The sequence below is a fragment of the Mixophyes fleayi genome, chromosome 3 (assembly GCF_038048845.1).
Source record: "Mixophyes fleayi isolate aMixFle1 chromosome 3, aMixFle1.hap1, whole genome shotgun sequence".
Classification (NCBI taxonomy): Eukaryota; Metazoa; Chordata; class Amphibia; order Anura; family Limnodynastidae; genus Mixophyes; species Mixophyes fleayi.
In genome coordinates, this window is record NC_134404.1 from 30,534,051 (window position 1) to 30,561,108 (window position 27,058).

At 41.9% G+C, this 27,058-nt stretch overlaps 1 protein-coding gene across 5 annotated transcripts in view; it reads right to left on the reverse strand.

The window, feature by feature from the left end:
• Nucleotides 1-27,058, reverse strand: part of SUPT3H (SPT3 homolog, SAGA and STAGA complex component) — a 410,193-nt gene that overhangs the window by 11,302 nt on the left and 371,833 nt on the right. For 2 of the 5 annotated variants that reach the window (XR_012689525.1, XR_012689528.1), the window contains exon 12: nucleotides 21,747-21,894. The exons of 1 other annotated variant lie outside the window; for it this stretch is intronic. The gene's annotated coding sequence lies outside the window, so the exon portion shown is untranslated. Of the gene's footprint in view, nucleotides 1-7,134; nucleotides 7,998-21,735; nucleotides 21,895-27,058 lie in introns of those variants that run through there. 2 more of the 5 variants (XR_012689526.1, XR_012689527.1) reach the window with 2 other exon arrangements.

Genomic DNA, 27,058 nt, shown 5'->3' on the forward strand with positions numbered 1-27,058 from the left:
AGGCCTGTCCAACCTGCGGCCCTCCAGATGTTTGTGAAACTACAAGTCCCAGCATGCCCTTCCAGCTATCAACAGGTTGTCTACTGGCAAAGCATGCTGGGGTTTGTAGTTTCACAACACCTGGAGGGCCACAGGTTGGACAGGCCTGGTCTAGATTAACTTATACTTCATACATTTTATAATATTCTATGCAGTCAAGTTGGTTGATCCTTTAGCTCATTTGCTCAAAGCAACCTATTACCAACCCTATCTTGTAGCAATAGGGTTAAATGTTTGGCAACCTTTACCCTAGCAAAATTATGGCACTTTGGGCTGTAAACCAAACAAGCAGCGATGACTCCCTCAGTGCCTTAAATTTATATAAACACCATTACATCTAATGGTCCTTTCTTCAACCACACAATTCCGATTCCATTCCTTCTATTTCCGAGGAGGAAAAATAAGATCTCTCTCCAAATCCAGAAAGTGATTTCCTCTCAGAATACTCTGATTTTCTTTTCCTTTTTTCACAGAATAAAACAAAGTTGAGAAAATGAAGACAATCCGAAACCAAAATCCAAAAACATTAAAAACAAGCTTGATTTAAAAAAATAAAAATAAAAGTTTAATCAAATCATTTGCAGTCAGGTTAAACGAACACAAAACAAGTATTTAAAACATGGATACAACCAGCCAAAAGTAATCAACACATTCTTAAAACGCTGCTACATGATAGCCAGCAGGTGGCGCTGCTTCCATGCTGTAAATAGAACAAGCCATGACCTGATGAAGTGCCCCAGGCTTAGACAACAACTGTAACATCGACACCTTCAGGCTATAAGAAGTTACTGCACACCATTAAAACTTTATATTGCAGAGGCGCAAAACCATCAAAATGATCAGTATCATCCAATGTTCTCTAATAAAGTTACACAATAAATGTAACAGGTTAGAGGTAAGAGCACGGTTTCACATTGAGGGAACTTACACTGATTTTAGCATCTAGTAATTATAAACAAACCTGCTGCTCTTCACATTAATTTATGGCTGAGAGATCGCGACCAGGGACTGAGTGTTGCATAGGACAGTTTGTGGAAAACTGTGCTTTATTATTAATAAATAATATTTTGAGCACATTTTTGTTGCTATTTGTAGAAATAGTATAAAAGAGAGATCAAGTAGTAACTGCAGGGATGGGGGGAGGGGGGTTCGTGCAGCAAATTGCGATATTTTGACCCCGCCCCCTGCAGCAAAATGCAGAAATTCGGTAGTCTCCCAGACATTCATGGGAAGGTAGGCAAGTATGATATAAACATATACACTCTGGGCCTGATTCATCTTGAAACGCAATGTGAATGTAACTTGCACGCACATACGCCCGTATTCAAATACAGGCGGATCTCAAGAAAAGTTTACATTTCAATCTGGGTAGAAGTACGATCTGGCTATACGTTACTTGTAGTATGTAGATGGAATAGACTGCAGGATAACATTTCATTTTCATACCATATCATTTGCGTGCAAACTTGTATAGGATGCATTTGCGCTCATTGGTGTAAAGTCTGTTTCTGAGCATGCACAGGAGTCTGAGTGTAAGTATTTAGTACAAAGTGACATGGGGGGACATGTTACTCCTGGGATTACTAGACACGTTGTAGGCAGTGGATCCAACCGCCCTTCGGAATTCTATGACATCCAGGGTTCTAAGCATTCTATTTTTACTTTCTCTACTTCTTTTCTGCTTGATTTGACAAATGTTTTGAGAAAACACTGGATGACTAACAATCTTTCTGAGTTTGTATCTGTGTGTATTTATACAGCACTGAAACAGAAGATAGGATCTACTGCTGCTCACATACCAAGTAAACCTAATTTCAGATGCATTGACTCAGCAGACACAACAGAAGATGCGTTTTCTAAGCCTAATAGATGTGTATGGCATGTTTATGCGGAGATTTAGAACCGTCTCGCCTTGAAATAATAAAACGAAACATATGTTGGGTTTAAGTGAGGTCCCTGAATTGGACACTATCAAATGACTTACTATCACCTGCCACATGTATTGCCAACCAGTCCATATTGAAGCCCCTTTCCTGTTTTTAAACGTTAACATTTATATTACTGCATGCTAGATTTACACCTCAATGTATTTTAACACTTTTACTTAATCTGGAAATCAATTGCTCCCAATGGCAACATTTGAACCTGATATTCAGCAGTCCTCTCCAGTTTATACTTGGTTGAAGAAAGCTAAGCTTACATATAAAGTTTTGATTCTGCATGGGTGGTCCCTGCCTTTGTTTTGGAAAGTTTTTTTGGCCAACAGATTTTAAAAAAATAAAAAAATAAAAATGGTGGAGGTTGCATGTGGGATATTAACTAAAACAGATTTCCAACAGGAGCTGTAAATTGTACAATCACCACAAGGAGGTAGGTGCACATGTAAATCTCTCCGGTTCCAACGTGATTTATATTTTACTGCTCATGAGATTTGTAACACCTCCGTCTGCCAGGAAATTTTCCTCTAAAATTATCACATTAGGAAAGCTTAAATGTCCAGGTTTCTTTAAAGCAACAGCACTACCTCTCACAAGCCTTTTAAATAGATTTAACTGGAGGTAAAACCAGTCATCATATGGTTATTATACGTTTATTTATATAGCGCCAACCTATTCCACAGCAATGTACATTTAAGTGAGCTTTACTGAGGCACCTTTACGGGGTCCCTGTTTCATTGCCAAAATATTCGTAAGCCAATTAACCTACCAGTTCTATGGACTGAGGGAGGAAACGCGCACACACAGGGAAAACATACATACTCCACACACGAAGTCCGTTTGTTGGATCCAACAGTCCCAATTGTCTACGTGGTTAACGGACACTTTCATTAAACACCTCTTAGTTTCAAATTTTGCATGTTACGTATAGCTCCCCATATAAGGTTACTCTCGCGTTGTTTGGATTGTAAATTACTACTTGGTCATGTCCGGCGGGTGTTCTGAATGCGGTGGCAGTCATCATTACGATGACCACAATTGAGACAACAGTTATTGCGATGCTAAAATGCCGATGGGTATAATTCCGACATGTAGGAAATACACACTTACCTAAAAACTGATAGAGTATGATTGTCGTCACGTAGAAAGTCAACAGTCACATTGCCGGTATTAAGGGGGCCCGACACCTGTATATGGTGTCGGGTTTTAAATGATGACAATCACACTGCTGGCATTTTCCGCTGTGGGCAATTATAGCAGGACATCATCAGCTATTTATATAGCGCCACTAATTCCGCAGCGCTGTACAGAGAACACACTCACATCAGTCCCTGCCCCATTGGAGCCTACAATCTAAATTCCCTAACATACACACACACACACAGAGACTAAAGGCAATTTGATAGCAGCCAATTAACCTACCAGTTTATTTTTGGAGTGTGGGAGGAAACCGGAGCACCCGGAGGAAACCCACGCAAACTCCACACAGATTAGGCCATGTTCGGGAATTGAACTCATGACCCCAGTGCTGTGAGGCAGAAGTGCTAACCACTAAGTCACCGTGCTCACAATTGCAGAGATTGGCGGTGGACCAGTCCATTTCACAGAACCGGTACTACAACATGATGTGTTTGAGGCAGGACTGGGGAAACCTAAGGCCAAATTTTGCCTAAGAAATGCACAAAATTCCGAGGCAAAATAGGGAACTGGGTGGATATTTTGCATAACTGTTTTAAAACAGCTACCATGCCATCTGTTGAAAAAGTCATGGCTCTCTCTCTTTCCCAAGGACATGTGGACTGTTATCATTAAAAAAAAAATAAGTGTCCAGGATTTTGGTATAATGGCTTTACAACTTCTAAAGATGAGGCATCCCCGGATCACGGCAAGATGCTCACCAGCTCCTGACCACAAAATGGTCACTTTTCCATGTCTGCAGAAGACACTAGTCGTTCTGTCCTTGGTTTACCCGGCGACTTGAGTTTTACTTTGTTTTTTGCAATGAAATTAATTACATGATAATGATGACATCACATCTATAAGAAAATGAGTCACTCCATGTTAGAAAACACACAGGGCGCTATAACCTTCTATAATATCACAACTCAGAATAAAAGCCTTGTAATATCAAAGCACCATCCAGAGAGAAATAAAAGATCGTGTCATTGTGTGTGGGCAACGGATCTAATTAGAGAAAATAAGGACAAATGTCATTCATTGAAATCAAAAGAACGACGATGGCTGTTACTGATTAGCTCAAACTAAATACAAACGGGTTTCTGTGTTCCTGTAACGCACTATTCTCTCATCCTCATGCCACATTCTGTTAGATGTAGCTTACAGGATCTACGATGATCAATACAATCTGCAGCATGAATACATATATACACATATATACAGATACACACATATAAAACATTTATATTTAATTGAAAAGCAGTAGGATAGTAACTATGCAAACCTATTTAACAACAGCAAAAGGTAGATTTCATTTTCACTGTAATAACTTGTCAATCTTTTTCACATTGCTTCTTTCCTTCTATTTTGTCCCTATCTTTTCATACATTACATATTAGTTGATTCCTAAAAGTATACGACTGGATCAGGAATTCACTATAATTCTTACTATTATTAACATTTATTTATATAAGTGCCAAATTAGTCCACAGCATTGTAAAATTGGGAACAAACAGAGTAATAGGACAAGACTGTGTTAACAGGCAGAAAACTAGGTAAGAGTCCAGCCTGCGGTCTCCCGCATTCCTCTGCCCACTGCAGGGAGGTCACACAGCTCATCCAATGAGAGGAGAGGGAGGAGAAAGTACAATGTATTCTGCACCACACGCTCTCCCTTCTTCCTCTGCACACTGCAGGGAGGTCACACAGCTCATCCAATCACAGGAGGGGGAGGAGAAAGTACAATGTATTCAGCACCACGCGCTCTCCCTTCTTCCTCTGCCCACTGCAGGGAGGTCACACAGCTCATCCAATCACAGGAGGGGGAGGAGAATGTACAATGTATTCTGCACCACGCGCTCTCCCTTCTTCCTCTGCCCACTGCAGGGAGGTCACACAGCTCATCCAATGAGAGGAGAGGGTGGAGAAAGTACAATGTATTCTGCACCACACGCTCTCCCTTCTTCCTCTGCACACTGCAGGGAGGTCACACAGCTCATCCAATCACAGGAGGGGGAGGAGAAAGTACAATGTATTCTGCACCACGCGCTCTCCCTCCTTCTGCCCACTGCAGGGAGGTCACGCAGCTCATCCAATCACAGGAGGGAGAAGAGAATGTACAATGTATTCAGCACCACGCGCTCTCCCTCCTTCTGCACACTGCAGGGAGGTCACGCAGCTCATCCAATGAGAGGAGAGGGTGGAGAAAGTACAATGTATTCTGCACCACACGCTCTCCCTTCTTCCTCTGCACACTGGAGGGAGGTCACACAGCTCATCCAATCACAGGAGGGAGAAGAGAATGTACAATGTATTCAGCACCACGCGCTCTCCCTCCTTCTGCACACTGCAGGGAGGTCACACAGCTCATCCAATCACAGGAGGGGGAGGAGAATGTACAATGTATTCTGCACCACGCGCTCTCCCTCCTTCTGCACACTGCAGGGAGGTCACACAGCTCATCCAATCACAGGAGGGAGAAGAGAATGTACAATGTATTCAGCACCACACGCTCTCCCTTCTTCCTCTGCACAATGCAGGGAGGTCACACAGCTCATCCAATCACAGGAGGGGGAGGAGAATGTACAATGTATTCAGCACCACGCGCTCTCCCTCCTTCTGCACACTGCAGGGAGGTCACACAGCTCATCCAATCACAGGAGGGAGAAGAGAATGTACAATGTATTCAGCACCACACGCTCTCCCTTCTTCCTCTGCACAATGCAGGGAGGTCACACAGCTCATCCAATCACAGGAGGGGGAGGAGAAAGTACAATGTATTCTGCACCACACGCTCTCCCTCCTTCTGCCCACTGCAGGGAGGTCACGCAGCTCATCCAATCACAGGAGGGAGAAGAGAATGTACAATGTATTCAGCACCACGCGCTCTCCCTCCTTCTGCACAATGCAGGGAGGTCACACAGCTCATCCAATCACAGGAGGGGGAGGAGAATGTACAATGTATTCAGCACCACACGCTCTCCCTTCTTCCTCTGCACACTGCAGGGAGGTCACACAGCTCATCCAATCACAGGAGGGGGAGGAGAATGTACAATGTATTCAGCACCACGCGCTCTCCCTCCTTCTGCACACTGCAGGGAGGTCACGCAGCTCATCCAATCACAAGAGGGGGAGGAGAAAGTACAATGTATTCTGCACCACGCGCTCTCCCTTCTTCCTCTGCCCACTGCAGGGAGGTCACGCAGCTCATCCAATCACAGGAGGGGGTGGAGAAAGTACAATGTATTCTGCACCACACGCTCTCCCTTCTTCCTCTGCCCACTGCAGGGAGGTCACACAGCTCATCCAATCACAGGAGGGGGAGGAGAAAGTACAATGTATTCTGCACCACGCGCTCTCCCTTCTTCCTCTGCCCACTGCAGGGAGGTCACGCAGCTCATCCAATCACAGGAGGGGGTGGAGAAAGTACAATGTATTCTGCACCACACGCTCTCCCTTCTTCCTCTGCCCACTGCAGGGAGGTCACACAGCTCATCCAATCACAGGAGGGGGAGGAGAATGTACAATGTATTCAGCACCACGCGCTCTCCCTCCTTCTGCACACTGGAGGGAGGTCACACAGCTCATCCAATCACAGGAGGGGGTGGAGAAAGTACAATGTATTCTGCACCACACGCTCTCCCTTCTTCCTCTGCCCACTGCAGGGAGGTCACGCAGCTCATCCAATCACAAGAGGGGGAGGAGAAAGTACAATGTATTCAGCACCACGCGCTCTCCCTCTTTCCTCTGCACGCTGGAGGGAGGTCACACAGCTCATCCAATCACAGGAGGGGGAGGAGAATGTACAATGTATTCAGCACCACGCGCTCTCCCTCCTTCTGCACACTGGAGGGAGGTCACACAGCTCATCCAATCACAAGAGGGGGAGGAGAAAGTACAATGTATTCAGCACCACGCGCTCTCCCTCTTTCCTCTGCACACTGGAGGGAGGTCACACAGCTCATCCATTCACAGGAGGGGGAGGAGATAGTACAATGTAGGAGGGTTCCAGGGTTGAAGTAATGACCTCATCAAGCCTCCTCAAACATCTGAAGAAAACAGAAGAGCCGAGATACAAAAATCCAAAACGACAGATCTGCAAGGCTACCCCATATAAGATGGGAGACCACGGTTCTTCTGGGACAATAAAATTGTTCAACAAAATGTACATCACAGATAAAATAGTAGTAAAGCGAAATTAAATCTATATTCAAAAATAAATATTTCAAAATATCTATTAAAAGAAAAAGGACAATTAAAATAAAAAATCCAGATCAGGCTATCTGGTGGGTCCCTCAATGTCTTGTGAGCTCCCTCTGCTGCCGTTTGCTCTTGCGTGCTCCCGCTGGTAGTTTGGTACTACGCTGCCTGTCTGAAAAAAAGACGGGGTTGGCAGGAGCAAGGATAGAGCAGCAGAAATCATGAAGAAACGCTCTGGAAAGGCCCAAGGTACAGAATCTTTTGGGAGAAGGATTTACTTTTTTTTTTTACATCAATCACTCCTTCACTATAAGAATATTCATGCTGGTGATTTTGTTTTATTTTATTTATACTTTTTTCTTTGTTCAAGCTACTATTAATGATTTACAAATTACTAGGCGTCATGTTACTACCACAGCAACTAGCCACATAACATACAATGTTGTGAGAAGAAAAGGTTTGCAACTCCCTCTTCTCAGCATGCTTGTTCACAGCACAACCCCCCTCCCCATCTTCCTCTCCCATCACATACACTGAGGGAGGGTGCTGACTCAGGAACAAGCTTGAGTGCTGAAATGGAAATACATTGCAGCTGTGAAACTGTGTTTTTTAGTCAGCCATATCACTCTCCCCCACAAAGGGATTCTGCAAAGAGAAGACGGAGTTAGTAGTAGAACAACAAGGCATAAACATATCCTTAGAAGTCCATGCAACAGTAATGGGGATGAGCAGCAAATTTTCCATTGGCTGGTGCCAATTGAAAATATGTGCCTTAAATACACATGTAATATGGCTTCATAAACGAATCCAGGGCAATATGATTTGGATAATAAGGAGGAGGACATAACTGCATATATGTTTTAGACTAATATGTTTTTAGACTAATTGCCAATGCAATTAGTACGCTGGAACATTGGAAACTGAACGCAGATGGGCAGACATCATGGTTGGAATGACTTTATGAGGATATGTACAAGACATCATCACAGTTTTGAGGCCCATACACTTCTAGTTAGGTCTCTGGGGAATACCCAAGACCAGTGGTTCCCAAACCGTGTGCAGAGGCTCCCTGGGGTGCCACGGTGATCTCACAGGAGTGCCGCAGTCAGGGCCGGTGATAAGCTGGGTAAGCAAGAGAGACTATGTAGTAATTATTTTGGCTTAGGGGTGCCTTGAAAAATCATGGAGAAACTAAGGGTGCCTCGAACTGAGAAAGTTTGGGATCCACTGCCCTAGAGGAATGTCTGTGTGTTGGACGGCAGCTTTAAGAAATTCCGTCCAAACAGAATGTTCAGTTTTGGGTGAAGTTCTACTTATAATATACAATGAATTTCCTTAGTACAGAAAAGTTTCAGGTTAAGACTTAATATAAAATCCTCAATAACATGAGTATGGTTGATTCAATTTGTAAAGGGGATCCAAAATACTCTACCTAAAACTAATTATACTAGTAAAAATATTTTCAACATGCAGTTTATTTAATGTTTTAAATGCACATTCCAAAGCCCTGTACAGTAGACTTGGTGGTCTGCAACATGATATCACAATTTATTGTTCAAATAAGACAATTCTATTCAGCAGAACAGACTTCTAGGAATTACTATTTAAATGGCAGTACTTTCAATCAGTGCTTTAGCCTTGGATTCTTAAAACATGACCCAGGCCAGTGCTTAGACTGAATTTTAGCATGCAGACTGTTTTGGCCTTTTTAGGGCTCACCAGTACAAGACAGGATTTTATGTTCAACAGGAACAGTCTCACTGAGACGAGGAGACATGTTATGGCAATGTTTAAGCTGCCACCTAGATGACATTTCACAGAAGTATATTCTCCATAACGGAAATGACTTATTTACACATTGTCCTTATGGGGCGTCTTATAAACATCCCCAACTTTTCTTATTGTTTCTGTGGGCTTTACTCACACTTGTAATATTTCTACAGTTTATGCACAAAATCCATTTTACCTAATAAAGACAACCATGAACAAATAAAAGAGTAGGATGAATCTGTTAATTTAATATTTTCTCCAGTTTAGAAGCTATGTAAAAAACAAAACAAAAAAACAAAAACAAAAACCCCCTAAGACATCAGACAAAACGCAAAATGTCAAATTTCATTTGCAGTTCAAAGAAATAAGCAGTAGAGAAATGCAGGCTCTGCCCATAGCTGTATTGTTTAGGCGAACATGCAGCGTACAGTCTCCGTTTGATCTATTTAAAAACTATTGGAAATGTTATCTGCATATTCTGCAGAGTCTCAGTCGTTTCTTCATTCCTCAAACAGAACTTCTGTAGACACGGCGGAATGCGTTCCTTATTAGTCTGACATCTTTCTGATGTTGGTGATTATAACCATGTGACTACCTACAGTAGCTTAATATGTAAACATAGAGCTAAATGCACAGCAGACAAGCAGACTGTGCAACACCTATTTACACTCATATAGTACCCCAGGCTAAATGTATATAGTTATGTATTTATATATCTGAAATACATATTTGTAAAAAAAAGAAAAAGTGTGTCCTCTTTCAATTGTGTGTTTTTACATAGAAGGATATAATTAGCAATCATCTATTCCTTACCAAGTCCTAAAATGTGATCAATCTGATCCCATATGACAAGTAACTCATGACAGATTTTACTTTATCATCATTTATTCAACAAAAAAAAGAAAGCAAAAAAAGGCAAGTGTGAAAAAGGATGTACTTCCATTATTCAATAGCTTGTAGAAACATTTATCAGCAATAACTTAAAGTAATTGTTTTATCTATCAGTATCAGTCTACTACATCGTATCGGAGGTTAAAAGGACTCTGACAGCTGCCTTGCTATTAATAAAATGTTCTCACGTTCGCACTGTAGATTATGGGGTTTGCTAATGAAGAATCGCAAAAACTGTCTGTTATCCAAAATCTCTTATCACCGTTTTTAGCGGTACCGTAGCAATTTATCAACTTGACTCATGTCGGGACAGCGTCTTCCATAAACGACTGTCCCTGGAAGTCTGCCTAACAATGTGTTGCTTGTAGCCATTTGCTGATTGCAGAGGTGAAAGACTAAGTCCGCCCATGTGCCGATTCTTTCCCAGAGATTTTCACAAGGATCCCAGCTACAAACGCCATCTTCAGTTGGCGTTAGCAAGCTCTGAAAAAGGAAAGCTTTCGGAGCCTGGCAGATTAGTCCATTTCGTCTTACCAATAGAGAACTATGGGGCAGCGGTATTTTAGGGAATGCGGGAGATATCTGTGATATCTCCTGCTTTATGATATCGATCATTTCAACCAATACTCAGATTTGCCTTGGTCATGCTGAAACAGCCATGTTCACATGATTTAAGGCCTACAAAATGTTTGACAAATAGGCACCCAAAAGTCTTTACTTTTGCCCTGTAAATTCGGAACAGATTAGCAAATCAGACGGACAGTAAATGAACACCCGCATAGAAATAAACAAGTAAATTCATTCAAGAATACAGCCACTGTACATACACCATAACACCATACAGACGCAGACTGCAGCTATATGTAACAGAATGAGAGAGTGGCTCAGTGGTTAAGGACACAGACGGACTGACGCTGGGAGATGAGCTGGTAAAAGCAATGTTCTCCTGGGATTTAATAGCCTCTGAAAGCAGCCACAGAAGAGTTGGTTTATGCGTAGCTGGAACAGTCTCCCATGTTATAAAACGCAGGTAAATGATAAATGTTCTCTACAAGAAACTATATCCAATGAGCTACAGGTGACAGCCAGCCAGGGACTTCCATTCACACAGATCTCCCGTGGGGTCTAATTAAGTAAACAAGAAATTGACATATCCCTTTAAATTAATTCAAAATACCTTTTCTCTGCGGATGAAGTGACTGGAATGTTAGAGATACCAGCCAGTACATGGGGCTTTATATAGTGTATAAGAAGATTGATTTATACAATACAGAAGTGAGGCTTTCTGAATAGTAAGGATAACACATGGGATTCTTGTTAAGCGTTCTGCTCTTGTATATCCACATACGTACGTAGGATAATAAAAAACACAGCCGGCACTGCAGGCTGCTTAGATGTCAATTCAGCTTTTCTGTTTCCAGATAAGGGGTAGCCTTGAAAAACAAACACAACATGATATTCCTATGCTTGTTGTGACTCTCTCGAGTCTTTGAACTGCTGGGAAAACTACACTTCCTCTTCCCAACTTTTAGGACCCGAATACAGCTTGTCTTAATCAGATCCCTGACATCCAGCTCTTCTCGGGCTCGCCCTGTCTGGTGGAAGTTCCTGTAATAAAGTATACATAAGGACCAATGCTTCAGACAGATGTAGCTTGTGTTCCCACACATCAAACAGGAACGCTAAGGTCTAGTGGATCTTAACTAAAATCAGGCCCTGCTGTAGTACAGACCTAAGACCCAGAGTGAAAGGACCAGAGAGATAAAGGACAGCTGTCTCAGTTGTTTGCCAGGTAGTAAGACAAGACATGTGGTGACCGTGCACACGGTGGGCTGAAGATGAGAGAGCAGCCTACAGGTTCACTAGGAACCAATGTCGCAGATTATCAATTCACTAGGACTTATGTGATGCCCCTAGTACTTAGTGTACTGATGGGCTGTACTCATGAATATTGGTTTCAGTACACAAAACGTCTCTCTTGATGACGTGCAGAAGGACGGGTACACGTCAAGTAACAGCTGCATAGACACGGATTACCGATACCTCCATTACTTTATTATTCTCGAACAACAACAAACTATATACAATTGTGTGCCTCCATTATAGCCTGACAACAGAACCAATCTGTGGCATTGTCTGGCATCCTGTTCACGGGCGATACATGTATGTAGCAGCGGCACATAGAATGCTGGAGAAGAGGGTAACGTTTATCAGGACAGGCTGGTCATGACATGAAAAGGAGTTTGGTAACTTTGTGAAAACTGGATGGCATAAGCCGTAGTTGTTGGGTTACAAACCCATTAACCATAGTAGGAGTTAGTAAGCAATTAAATCAATCAGGAAGGAAAATGAATTAGTAGTAGACCGAGGGTCTAAGACATTAAGTCCATTTGCGTGGCGTATTTTGCATATTTTCGCTCTGCACAATCTAGAGAACGCAAGTACATGCAATTCATGATCACAAACAAATGACACTTCCGACTGCCTACACAGGGCATAGGAGGACTAACGTAGGCAATATGGGGGGCAGGAGGACCAGTGGGGACGGGGCTCGGAGAATCGCATCATTGGCCCCTTCCCCTAAACCAGGGGTGGGCAAACCTGTCCTCAAGGGCCATATCCAGTTCATGTTTTTAGAATTTCTTTAATCATGTACAGCTGAGTTAATCTATTTGGCTGGGTCAGTAATTATCCCACCTGTTTCTACAGACAGAAATCCTAAAAACATGAACTGGATATGGCCCTTGAGGACAGGTTTGCCCACCCCTGTCCTAAACGGTCATAGTTATTTTTGACCTGTAACAGCAGGGGGCAGGGCCACGATAACGCATGAATCGCGACACTAAGCCCCGCCCCTTCAATTTAACTTCCCGAACTGGCTGGGATCTGGGAGGTTGCCTTGTCCTATGATCAATACCTGTATTCAACAGGAGACGTTTCTTCAGATCCGCTTGTGGCTGAATACGGCCGTACAAGTGTTTGTTTTTAAACGCAATTTGCGTTCCCTAATGAATCAGGCCGCGTATCTCCCCACCATGAAACCCAGTACAGTTGGCTATAGGACCCCGATAATTTCCACACAAATACTATACGCAAAACACCTGCTATATAACCCCTTCAGTGCCAAGGACGAGCCACAATCTTATGTGTTGTAAGTATGATTCATTTCTATGTTCCAATCACTTTATGTATTGGGGAATGCTATTAGCAACTTATTTGTATGTAGCCCCCAGTGATTTAAGATTTAGAAGCCCTTTAAATGAGGCGTTCTACCAGTGAGCATATATGTTACTTATCACACATCACCAAACTGCTTTTCAACAAATGGTTGCAAATAAAAATCAACACAATGAGCAATGATGAACTTTTGTCATGATGTCCTGTATATAGCCTTGTGCACAGGAAGGGTACTAATCACCTGTATATAGTACTATGTGCAGCTTACACTGTGTGTATAGGACAGGGTACTAATCATCTGTATATAGTACTATGTGCAGCTTACACTGTGTGTATAGGACAGGGTACTAATCACCTGTATATAGTACTATGTGCAGCTTACACTGTGTGTATAGGACAGGGTACTAATCATCTGTATATAGTACTATGTGCAGCTTACACTGTGTGTATAGGACAGGGTACTAATCACCTGTATATAGTACTATATGCAGCTTACACTGTGTGTATGGGACAGGGTACTAATCACCTGTATATAGTACTATGTGCAGCTTACACTGTGTGTATAGGACAGGGTACTAATCCCCTGTATATAGTACTATGTGCAGCTTACACTGTGTGTATAGGACAGGGTACTAATCACCTGTATACAGTACTATGTGCAGCTTACACTGTGTGTATAGGACAGGGTACTAATCATCTGTATATAGTACTATGTGCAGCTTACACTGTGTGTATAGGACAGGGTACTAATCACCTGTATACAGTACTATGTGCAGCTTACACTGTGTGTATAGGACAGGGTACTAATCACCTGTATACAGTACTATGTGCAGCTTACACTGTGTGTATAGGACAGGGTACTAATCATCTGTATATAGTACTATATACAGCTTACACTGTGTGTATAGGACAGGGTACTAATCGCTTGTATATAGTACTATATGCAGCTTACACTGTGTGTATAGGACAGGGTACTAATCATCTGTATATAGTACTATGTGCAGCTTACACTGTGTGTATAGGACAGGGTACTAATCATCTGTATATAGTACTATATGCAGCTTACACTGTGTGTATAGGACAGGGTACTAATCACCTGTATATAGTACTATGTGCAGCTTACACTGTGTGTATAGGACAGGGTACTAATCACCTGTATATAGTACTATGTGCAGCTTACACTGTGTGTATGGGACAGGGTACTAATCATCTGTATATAGTACTATGTGCAGCTTACACTGTGTGTATGGGACAGGGTACTAATCATCTGTATATAGTACTATGTGCAGCTTACACTGTGTGTATGGGACAGGGTACTAATCACCTGTATATAGTACTATGTGCAGCTTACACTGTGTGTATGGGACAGGGTACTAATCACCTGTATATAGTACTATGTGCAGCTTACACTGTGTGTATAGGACAGGGTACTAATCACCTGTATATAGTACTATGTGCAGCTTACACTGTGTGTATAGGACAGGGTACTAATCATCTGTATATAGTACTGTGTGTATGGGACAGGGTACTAATCATCTGTATATGATACTATGTGCAGCTTACACTGTGTGTATAGGACAGGGTACTAATCACCTGTATATAGTACTATGTGCAGCTTACACTGTGTGCATAGGACAGGGTACTAATCCCCTGTATATGATACTATGTGCAGCTTACACTGTGTGTATAGGACAGGGTACTAATCACCTGTATATAGTACTATGTACAGCTTACACTGTGTGTATAGGACAGGGTACTAATCACCTGTATATAGTACTATGTACAGCTTACACTGTGTGTATAGGACAGGGTACTAATCACCTGTATATAGTACTATGTGCAGCTTACATTGTGTGTATAGGACAGGGTACTAATCACCTGTATATAGTACTATGTGCAGCTTACACTGTGTGTATAGGACAGGGTACTAATCATCTGTATATGGTACTATGTGCAGCTTACACTGTGTGTATAGGACAGGGTACTAATCGCTTGTATATAGTACTATGTGCAGCTTACACTGTGTGTATAGGACAGGGTACTAATCATCTGTATATAGTACTATATGCAGCTTACACTGTGTGTATAGGACAGGGTACTAATCATCTGTATATAGTACTATATGCAGCTTACACTGTGTGTATAGGACAGGGTACTAATCATCTGTATATAGTACTATATACAGCTTACACTGTGCGTATAGGACAGGGTACTAATCATCTGTATATAGTACTATATGCAGCTTACACTGTGTGTATAGGACAGGGTACTAATCGCTTGTATATAGTACTATGTGCAGCTTACACTGTGTGTATAGGACAGGGTACTAATCGCTTGTATATAGTACTATGTGCAGCTTACACTGTGTGTATGGGACAGGGTACTAATCGCTTGTATATAGTACTATGTGCAGCTTACACTGTGTGTATAGGACAGGGTACTAATCACCTGTATATAGTACTATGTGCAGCTTACACTGTGTGTATAGGACAGGGTACTAATCTCTTGTATATAGTACTATATACAGCTTACACTGTGTGTATAGGACAGGGTACTAATCATCTGTATATAGTACTATGTGCAGCTTACACTGTGTGTATAGGACAGGGTACTAATCATCTGTATATAGTACTATATGCAGCTTACACTGTGTGTATAGGACAGGGTACTAATCATCTGTATATAGTACTATATACAGCTTACACTGTGCGTATAGGACAGGGTACTAATCATCTGTATATAGTACTATATGCAGCTTACACTGTGTGTATAGGACAGGGTACTAATCGCTTGTATATAGTACTATGTGCAGCTTACACTGTGTGTATAGGACAGGGTACTAATAATCTGTATGTAGTACTATGTGCAGCTTACACTGTGTGTATAGGACAGGGTACTAATCGCTTGTATATAGTACTATGTGCAGCTTACACTGTGTGTATAGGACAGGGTACTAATCGCTTGTATATAGTACTATGTGCAGCTTACACTGTGTGTATGGGACAGGGTACTAATCGCTTGTATATAGTACTATGTGCAGCTTACACTGTGTGTATAGGACAGGGTACTAATCACCTGTATATAGTACTATGTGCAGCTTACACTGTGTGTATAGGACAGGGTACTAATCACCTGTATATAGTACTATATACAGCTTACACTGTGTGTATAGGACAGGGTACTAATCATCTGTATATAGTACTATGTGCAGCTTACACTGTGTGTATAGGACAGGGTACTAATCATCTGTATATAGTACTATATGCAGCTTACACTGTGTGTATAGGACAGGGTACTAATCATCTGTATATAGTACTATATACAGCTTACACTGTGCGTATAGGACAGGGTACTAATCATCTGTATATAGTACTATATGCAGCTTACACTGTGTGTATAGGACAGGGTACTAATCGCTTGTATATAGTACTATGTGCAGCTTACACTGTGTGTATAGGACAGGGTACTAATAATCTGTATATAGTACTATGTGCAGCTTACACTGTGTGTATAGGACAGGGTACTAATCGCTTGTATATAGTACTATGTGCAGCTTACACTGTGTGTATAGGACAGGGTACTAATCGCTTGTATATAGTACTATGTGCAGCTTACACTGTGTGTATGGGACAGGGTACTAATCGCTTGTATATAGTACTATGTGCAGCTTACACTGTGTGTATAGGACAGGGTACTAATCACCTGTATATAGTACTATGTGCAGCTTACACTGTGTGTATAGGACAGGGTACTAATCACCTGTATATAGTACTATGTGCAGCTTACACTGTGTGTATAGGACAGGGTACTAATCACCTGTATATAGTACTATGTGCAGCTTACACTGTGTGTATAGGACAGGGTACTAATCACCTGTATATAGTACTATGTGCAGCTTACACTGTGTGTATAGGACAGGGTACTAATCGCTTGTATACAGTACTATGTGCAGCTTACACTGTGTGTATAGGACAGGGTACTAATCATCTGTATACAGTACTATGTGCAGCTTACACTGTGTGTATAGGACAGGGTACTAATCATCTGTATATAGTACTATGTGCAGCTTACACTGTGTGTATAGGACAGGGTACTAATCACCTGTATATAGTACTATGTGCAGCTTACACTGTGTGTATGGGACAGGGTACTAATCATCTGTATATAGTACTATGTGCAGCTTACACTGTGTGTATAGGACAGGGAACTAATCATCTGTATACAGTACTATGTGCAGCTTACACTGTGTGTATAGGACAGGGTACTAATCACCTGTATATAGTACTATGTGCAGCTTACACTGTGTGTATAGGACAGGGAACTAATCATCTGTATACAGTACTATGTGCAGCTTACACTGTGTGTATAGGACAGGGTACTAATCATCTGTATACAGTACTATGTGCAGCTTACACTGTGTGTATGGGACAGGGTACTAATCACCTGTATATAGTACTATGTGCAGCTTACACTGTGTGTATAGGACAGGGAACTAATCATCTGTATACAGTACTATGTGCAGCTTACACTGTGTGTATAGGACAGGGAACTAATCATCTGTATATAGTACTATGTGCAGCTTACACTGTGTGTATAGGACAGGGAACTAATCATCTGTATATAGTACTATATACAGCTTACACTGTGTGTATGGGACAGGGTAATAATCATCTGTATATAGTACTATGTGCAGCTTACACTGTGTGTATGGGACAGGGTACTAATCATCTGTATATAGTACTATGTGCAGCTTACACTGTGTGTATGGGACAGGGTACTAATCATCTGTATATAGTACTATGTGCAGCTTACACTGTGTGTATAGGACAGGGTACTAATCATCTGTATATAGTACTATGTGCAGCTTACACTGTGTGTATGGGACAGGGTACTAATCATCTGTATATAGTAATATGTGCAGCTTACACTGTGTGTATGGGACAGGGTAATAATCATCTGTATATAGTACTATGTGCAGCTTACACTGTGTGTATAGGACAGGGAACTAATCATCTGTATACAGTACTATGTGCAGCTTACACTGTGTGCATAGGACAGGGTACTAATCCCCTGTATATGATACTATGTGCAGCTTACACTGTGTGTATAGGACAGGGTACTAATCACCTGTATATAGTACTATGTACAGCTTACACTGTGTGTATAGGACAGGGTACTAATCACCTGTATATAGTACTATGTACAGCTTACACTGTGTGTATAGGACAGGGTACTAATCACCTGTATATAGTACTATGTGCAGCTTACATTGTGTGTATAGGACAGGGTACTAATCACCTGTATATAGTACTATGTGCAGCTTACACTGTGTGTATGGGACAGTGAAGCCTTTGAGAGGTATTCTATAAAATAGACTAATCTGAAAAATCTCCATAAACTATATAATTTTATATCATTGTCTATTGAAAAACAAGGTTTGTACTTCACATGTGAAACATCCTTTCTTGTCCGTAGTTATAACTGCTCTTTAATTTTGCCGTTAATTAAACCACCCACACGTTTCATACATTAGAATAACAACAAAGTCGGAATAAATAGGATACATTACAGACTACAGAGTATAAAGAAGGAAAACCCTAAAGACAAGTAAAAGCAAAATTTATACCCCCCACCCCCTTATACAACACCCCACATTAAGATTGATTTCACCTACAATCCTGCTTATTTACCAAAACGTCTCAAAGTTCTAAATCAACCGCAGCACTTAGCTAGTAAAATGCTTAAACTGTACAAATTATATTTTCAAGCTAAAACTGTGGAACTTTACACAACTTTTCAGTGTATTTCAACAGGCTCCTTAAAAGCCTGTCAATAATTATCCTGTTTGCTGGGTTTTCAGCGTAAACATATTAACCAATTTAGTCTGCTAATGGAATACAAGTGTTTTTTCCCCCTGAGATCCCTCAGCCAGCACTCAGCTGCAGAACAAATTAAAAGCAGGACACAAGTTATTCGAATAGAAAGTGCTAAATATGGTAACACAGCGGAAAGCTGTAAATAACATATATTTTAATATGTTGTAGAAGACCGATATGGCGGAAGAGCTCCGTTTCACTTAGACAATCATTCATAAGTTGCTCAGTATACAATGCCATATTTCTATGAATAAATCCACCCTGAATGTTAAGTTAACTTTTTGATTAATAAATAAGATGCTGTGTTTGCAGTCTTAAACAAAAGTCATGAGAGCAAGTAGACAGTGGGTCTGTCTTTACATTGATTAAAAAGCGCCTTATGTGCAAAATTGCAACTGTAAGGGATGGAGTCCATTTTTTCGACAAAAGTTAGAGCAACGTTAAAACTACGATTACTATGAAAGCGGCAAGGAGTAAATCTAGACTTACTAGATAATAGAGGTACCACATTCCCCACACGCTTTATGGGCGGCACATGTAAGTTGTCACCCTGTAAAATCTCTCCAGTGAGAATGACGTCACTTCCAATGGACAGAGTGAGACTGGCGTTTTTAAGGTGGCAGTGGTCGGACTCGTGGCCTTTATAATTTAATCCACCTTATTTTGAGTGGAAAAAAGTCTGTACAGCCTTCGCAGAGCTTGGAAACCAAAATCCACCTTCCCTGCCCTTTATTGCATATAAATAATCTCTTTATGTAAAACGAAATCTTAGAAGAAGATCTACACTTATAAAGGAATGCAAATGATTTGCGCCCATAAAGGAACATTCCTGATCCACTTATCCCGTCCGCAGCTGCAAACATTTGCACTCACACAGATGCCGCCATGTCGGCCCACTAATCCATTCACTTAGCCGCAAAACCAGTGTCATTTGCACGAAAGTAGCAGTGCGAGGTCACAAAACAACATTTGCGCTGCAGGTTTGCACAGTCGTCGATGAGCTTTAGTGACTTGAGAATGTGGATATTAGTCAGATATATACTTTGATAAAAAGGGTCTTCACTAATAGGCCAGGATAAGTTTACAGATAGATACATCTTACTGGTAATTCAAGCGAGGGGGAACAGGTGGCCTTACAGTCGCAAATTACCTTCAGATCTGTGCTCTTCATCTGTCATAACCATCTGCTGAAAAGATCCTGACTCTGCACACTCCATAGAGATCTATGGACACTGCCGGTCCTGAGTGCATACACACTGCAGGATTGGAACGACATTGTTCCATCGTTGAACGTCATTTTTAGTCTGGTTTAAAAATTAAATGAAACGATGCGATGAGCTGTGGCACGATAATCAATCACTGTCGGAGCAAACACAATGGGTTATCAGGCCGAGCGTTCGTTTGTCGTGTGTTTGGCCCGACAATCAGCTGAAAAACTGTAGTGTGTACGCAGCGGCGGGTCCGACCACTGCCGCCTTAAAACCGCCAATCTCACTCTGGCCATTGGAAGGGACGTCATTCTCACTGGAGAGATTTTACAGGGTCGCAATTTACACGTGCTGCCCATAAAGCGTGTGGGGAATGTGGTATGTCTATTATATAGTAAGTCTACATTTACTCCTTGCCGTATTTATATAGTATAGTAATCGTAATTTTAACCTTGCTCTAACTTTTGTTTATAATGCCCGCTGCTATGTTATTATAGATAGGTGTCTATCTTTGAGTTGATGTATAGTTTTAACTTATTACCGAGATTAAGGGTAATGGGGCGGCCCTTTTGAAGGTTACAGGGTCTCTGAAGTGCATCATGTCGCCTCTCCCTGGGTTGATGGAGTGAATGGTCCAGTATCTGTGGTGAATCTACACTAAACACTTTATAATACATTGTGTTTTCAGTATAATCCAATACCCCCCATGAGATAACACAACGGTAGCACAAACTGTTTACATGTCCTGGCTACATTTACGCAGCAGAGTTCACGCTGTAAAATATTCCTATGGTGTAAAAGCACATAATAGCCGCCCTTTGCTAGTCGGCGTTCTCCAGCCAACTTTCAGTCTCTGCCTCATTTGTGGCACCAGAAATCAGATCAGTCTGTAGAATTCTGATGAATCTCCGCTGCTAATTCCCTTTTCTTGCCAGATTGTGTCCTGCTTGTTTATTAAGGGCTCATTCCTGGCACACCCAGATGAACACAGAAATGCGATACATATGATTAAAAACAAAGGAATAAAGTTCAGTAGCCGATCCAATGGTGGGGATGCAAAGCACCACATTGCCAAATCGAACATTAAGAACGGAGACAGGCTTAACATTCCAGGCTGCACGCCAGCAGATTTAGGAGTCTGCAACACTGATATACAATCTATCCATAATTATATTTGCAAACATAAGATGGCAACAATGTCCCCTCTCCCCAGGAATATCAGCGCAGCACGCTCTAATCACACAGACTGAGCATGCCAACACTGGAATCATAATCAACATTGTTTTAAAAGAACATGTTTACCAAACACAAAGCATATTTTTATATAAGTAAAACCGCTACATGGCTAAAATACAAAACTGATCCTACATGAAAGGAAATGTTTCAGCGTTCACAACCACATGTTTTACAACAACTAAACAGAAAGGGGAATTATACCCAAACTAAATTATACTTATTTACCTTTAATTTACCTTTAAATAATGGTGTCGTTTTTCCAGCTACCCTTCTTTTGTCATAGTATACCGGTCATACAGTCTTACATCATTTATGGCTGGAACATGCAAATCGAATGCTCATGTACACTGAATCGAGATCAGGGGCTGGTTGGCACATTTTAGCCTGGGGGAGAGAGGGTGAAACTAGGATCATCAGCCCATAAGGAACATTTTAAAGGGGGGAGGGGGGGGGGGGGATACCCACTTGTCCCTCAACCCAGCCTGCCCCTGGTCCAGATAAATCATTCAGCATAATGCAAGAGATGACATCACAATAATCAAATAATTTAAATAAATGTTGTATAGCACAAGTGCTGGTTTATCAGAAAGGCAACATGTGGCCTGACACACAGCTACCCCCAGCACTGCTGAGATACAGATCCCCATCTCTCTACTTTAACTGACCCTAAGAAAAGGAAACGAGCTCCCAATAAGCAGAGACCCATCTGTGTGATGTCTTAAGCTGCTGCCTGTAAGGTCAATAACATATATACCGGGAGGAGGTTGTGCAGATATCCAGCACTATGAAACCTTCTCTCTTGTCCTCCAGTGGTGTGCCCGCTTATGTGCAACATGGTGGGCATGAGGGGCTGGCGTAATCATGTGAAGGAGGCAAATCTGTTTCCCTGTCTATGGCTTCATATAGAGCTAGGAGGAAATCCAGCTGGGATGTGCAAAGCCCATGTTGTGCTGCAGGGGGTGAGTGGCGTTTTGTAGCTCAACTCTATATCGCAATGTAAAAATAAAGCTGTCCTGCATGCGTGTGCTACATGCAAAGCAGGCTGGATCTTCCATTCATGCAAAAAAAACAAAAACTACATATTCACCCCTTATATCACAGCCTGGGTTGTCTTGGTGCAAATATGCACAATTTAGCTTGGTCTGCTCCCAACTCTAAATGGTGTATCTATATGCAACATTATTTGTAGAGGAGGACGTAAAATTACACTGGGAGTGAATACACCCTAAAATATTAATTTACCCCATCACCATTTTTTTTATTGGTAAACATCAAATATATACTAAAAAAAAGCCAACTAAAAGGATAAAAAGTAGGTAATATACAATTTCCTATGTTATACTGAAATTGACATTTTTAATTTACTCTGGATTTAAGCTTTACTATATGGTATGATGTATGCCCTAACATAAATTATAGACATATTGTAAATCACAGAGACTTGCGTTCTTCTCAAAGGTAAAATGCCCAGTGCTCTTACATAGGCCAAGGAAATCTCAAGTACTTCAAGTATCTCCATAATAATTTATAGGCATGAGTACCCTTACATGCACATTTTCCAAAGGGACACTGAAGTAATGACATCACAAGTCACAGTTTATACGGATATTATATCACATGTGTATTATACAGTTACTAGCGAAACCCGTTGGTAACCACCTTAAACTGAAATGTAATGATTAAAATCAATAATTTTTATACACTACATTACATATAGAAATTTTAATAATGGAGTATAATGAATAAATAACTATATTATCTATCACTATATTAAAAGGAACTTAATATCTTTATACACTACAATATATGTATAAGATCTTCCATCGAAGATACATTACTGGGCATGGTCCCCGCAAGATGCGCTGATATATGTGGCTGAAATAACTGTCACAGTTTCCAGACCGCACAGCAAGTCACATGGGTTAGGTCACCCAGCAGGTGCACAGGGAGCATTCACTAACTGTCACAGTTTCCAGACCACCCAGCAGGTCACATGGTCCAGGTTACCCAGTAGGTGCACAGGGAAAGTTCACTAACTATCACAGTTTCCAGAGCAACCAGCAGGTGCACAGGTGTATTGGCAACTGTCACATTTTCCAGAGGACAATGATAATGCATTGGCAGGCGGACACTTTGCGAAATAACTCCGAAACGATGCAAACAATGACAACAAGAATATTATTATATTTTCTGCAAATCTACAGACCAAGACCTATAATTTGGTATATGATGTGCCCTGCATAGACTATGGCATCATAGAAATAACTCACTTATAAAATTCGTACTATGTGATAACCGTAATCCACAGTAGGGACACATCATTTATTGCGATTATTTTCGGTGGATAGTCAAAGCAAGGTGCTGCGTACTTATTCCTATTTCACAGTATCCTGTGTTCCAGCCTGTGAGGTGTGAATATGAAATTACAGAAACCTTTATGTGACCTGTTCCTTCCCTCCTTTCTGACAAGGCTGTACAGAATGATGGTTTTTATTTAGAGAATATTTGAATTGGGATGGAAAGAGGAATGATATATTACAGACGCAGTGTCATGGGCGAGCCCGGCACAGATGTACTGCCAACCTGCCAGGTTAAACCAACAGTGCTCAGCAATAAGGTGCACCAGTCCTAGAGAAATAACACTTCATTTACAAGATGTGTTCAGACAGCAGGAACGTTTTCTCCACATTACAGTAAACTGTGAGATCTCCTGAGCTTTCATTCCTTTGTACTCGGGACAGAATGTCTTTTCTCTTCTGAGGTAAATATACCTGTCGCCAGGGCCATGTCCAGAGTGGGTCATCCTAGGCACAGTGAGTGAAAACACCCAAAATTACTGTGCGTACTCCAAATGCTCAGCCCCCACCTCCCTTTGTCCAATGTCTCCTCTTCCATTTTTACTGTTAAATATAGGTCAAGCTTTTATAAAAACAAAAGCAAAACAAAAAACCTAATAGGAAACGGGTGGATAAACTGAAAATAAAACAATTTGTATACTGAACAGAGCTGCCCCGAGTACACATCTAGTTGGTGTATATGATAAATACATATAAACCAACTAGCTGGTCACCTACAACAGTATTGGCAGCCATTTTGTGGGTTAAACCAGCATTCATGAGAAAGCAGCCTATGAATTGACCAGGAACTTGTTACATCACAAAAGCCTCATTTCTCATTGCTGTCACTATTTCCTAGGGGACTGATAAGCTGAAAATGAGTTCCAGTGTGTGTCAGAGACAATTTAAGGGGGGATTCAATTAGCCATGAATTGTCTCCGGAACGTCTGTGCAGGTCCGCCAACAGGAATTTTGGGCCCCGGTACAGCAACTTCATGGGGCTCCCTATAGGTGATAGCCAAAGGGGGTGTGGCCATACCATTGGGGGTATGGCTGTGCATCACAGAGTGTGTCTACCAGGTGAAAAGTAGTATGCCCCCCCTCCTACAGAAAAACGCACTACCCCCTCTACCCAGCACATGTCCCCTTTGCCCACATGCTTTAATCACACTTGCCCCCCCCTCTATCCACTTGCTTTAATCACACATGCCCCTCTCTGCCCAGCAGCGATATAGTCACACATGCCCCCTCTCTGCCCAGCAGCGATATAGTCACACATGCCCTCTCTGCCCAGCAGCGATATAGTCACACATGCCCCCTCTCTGCCCAACACCTTTAATCACATATGACCCCTCTCCAGCACCTTTAGTCACACATGCCCCCTCTCCAGCACCTTTAGTCACACATGCCCCCTCTCCAGCACCTTTAGTCACACATGCCCCCTCTCCAGCACCTTTAGTCACACACGCCCCCTCTCCAGCACCCCTTCTTCATACCTTATTTTTCACTGCACAGCACACAGTATGTGAAGATATCCAGCAGCCCGCCCGCACTGAGTACTAAGTGACCGCTGCAGTCACATGACCTGGTGATCTGTCACAGTGACGTCTGAAGGTACCTTTGCTGAAGGGGATTTAGCCACTAACGATCCCCCCCTTGCACTCGCGGGTGCAGGGAGGATTTATTTTTTTTTAACTATAGAACTCCAGTGGGGCTCCGGGCCCCCCAGGCAGGCCCGGGTAATTTGTACCCGCCTCTCCTCTCGGCGCCCCTGTGTCTGTGAGACATTTTGCTGCAGAGATATGACCGCAATCTCTGCTCATTTTTCATCACACCCCATAGAGATTCAACGAAAAATGAGCGGAGATTTCCACTGTAACTGACAGCAATAGATTTTGATCTCCATGAAAATGGCCACCTCCATAGGCATCAATACATGGACATAGGACACAATTTCTGAACAGTTGCATCATGCCACAGATGGCCAAGCCAACCATGTCTTGTACTGGCTCAGCATCAGGGAGAATGCCAGACTCTTCAGGGAGTGAGGGAGATCACCCCTATTCCAGAGAGTCTCCCTGAAATTCAGGGAGAGTTGGCATGTTCTATCATCTGTGGTATCATTGCTGACAGAGTTTCTGTCACTCTACCTACGTTGAGCCGCCATTGGCTGCGGAGTTGACTGCTGGACAAGAAACTGCGCTCCTTCAACAATGCCAGTAGCTCAGGCGGATTATAAATCATAATGGATCACTGGCTGTGATTCAAAAAATAAAATACTCGCCAAAATGCTGCCTGTCCACTCCAGCCACCCAAGGTCTATGTGGCCTGCCAACAAATCAGAGCATGCAAGTTTTTTCTCAAGTGGCTTTCCAAACAGAACACAAATTGAGAAGGCCGCTGGGGGAAATAGCGCTGCGTAGATATCCCCTGAGAAAATGATCTGGTGGATAAGCAGAGCCGTAACTTAAAATTTTAGCGCCTGAGGCGAGAAACAAAAATGCCGCCCCACCTAGCCCTCAATTTTAATGAACCTAAACTATTCACAAACTGCGCTCCCCTTCAGCTTTGAGCCCTGGGCGGTCGCCCCTATTGCACAGCCCTAGGTGGATGAGCCCTTACAGTAGATACGGCTGCATGCCAAGTACGCAATAAGACAAGGAGGTTGGCGTGAGAGTTGAGAGACTATATATTCAATCTGAATTCATACAAGGCCGCTAATATATTCAGCTCAAAAGTAAATAGGTTAGAAACTTTAAATATCTCCTACTATCTTCCAAAAGTAAGCAGTAAAGTTTCTATTTCTTTAAAATCATCTGATCAGTTAGAGCATATGAATATTATAAAAAGTAATTATGTGGACTTGAAGCATAGTGCTTGAATGTGAATGTTTGTTAATGTGTAAATAGCACAAATGCTCTGTAACTCATAGCAACCTAGCCGATGTAGTTCATTTCGATTGTGTCACCCTCTAATATGGTATTGTGCTTTCTGTGCATGACTGATTGCTTCGTCACAGCTTTGCTCGCTTAGAGTAGGAGCAGCAATAAATAAAACTATTGTTCCCCCCAATAAATACCATGGTGAATTTTTTGGGTGATCATATATAAAAGTGACAGAAACGGGCCATTGTCAGCTCGAGCTGTCCGCTGTCATTTCTGTCTCGCACCCTCTGCAAGTACTCTATTTTTCTGACAAAATAAACACAATGC